Raw genomic sequence first — 732 nt, forward strand, 5'->3', positions numbered from 1 at the left:
GAGCTTACCGAGAGAAAAGGAACAACGATGTAACTCTCTTGCTTGCCATTGTGTTCGCACTTTTTTTTTTTATATAACTTTCTTCGTTCTCTCTCTCTCTCTCTCTCTCTCTCTTTCTCTCCTTTATCTTTTCGTTCTTCCTCTTTCACTTTTTTTTTCGCTAAGACTTTCTTTCTCACTCTCTCATACTTTTTTTTATCGTTCACACGTCATCTCTCTTTCTCTCTTTCTCTCTTCTTTCCTCCTTCTCTATCTCTTTCTCTGTCGCTACCGCGCTTCCACTTCTTCCGTTCTTCCGCCTAATTTCTTCCAGACGCCCCCCCTTTCCCTTCCCTTCCCTTTCCTCTCCGTACCTCACGCTTAGATCGCACACTTTCTCGAGCTACTGGTGGCGCTGTGAGTCGACCACGCGCCTTTGTTGATTAGATGGTACTAACCGAGACCAACACCACGCACGATATTATATTATACGTATTATTATATACATTCCCGATATCTCACTCCACGAGTTTTCCTCGTATCGTCCCTCTCCCCCTCCCTCCCAATCACGAGCATCTGCACGCTGGGAAACGCAAATTCTGTGTATATATATATTTTATATTTTATATATATATATATATATATACACACGCGATTCGTTGAACGCGTTTCCACGTTTAAGGGGCGTGAAGCGTGAAAAAGAAAAAGTGTTTATCTCGGGGAAAAAAACACCAGTTTTTCGAATCGATCCTC

Source organism: Apis dorsata, unplaced genomic scaffold, assembly GCF_000469605.1.
Source record: "Apis dorsata unplaced genomic scaffold, Apis dorsata 1.3 scaffold_279, whole genome shotgun sequence".
NCBI classification, from domain to species: domain Eukaryota; kingdom Metazoa; phylum Arthropoda; class Insecta; order Hymenoptera; family Apidae; genus Apis; species Apis dorsata.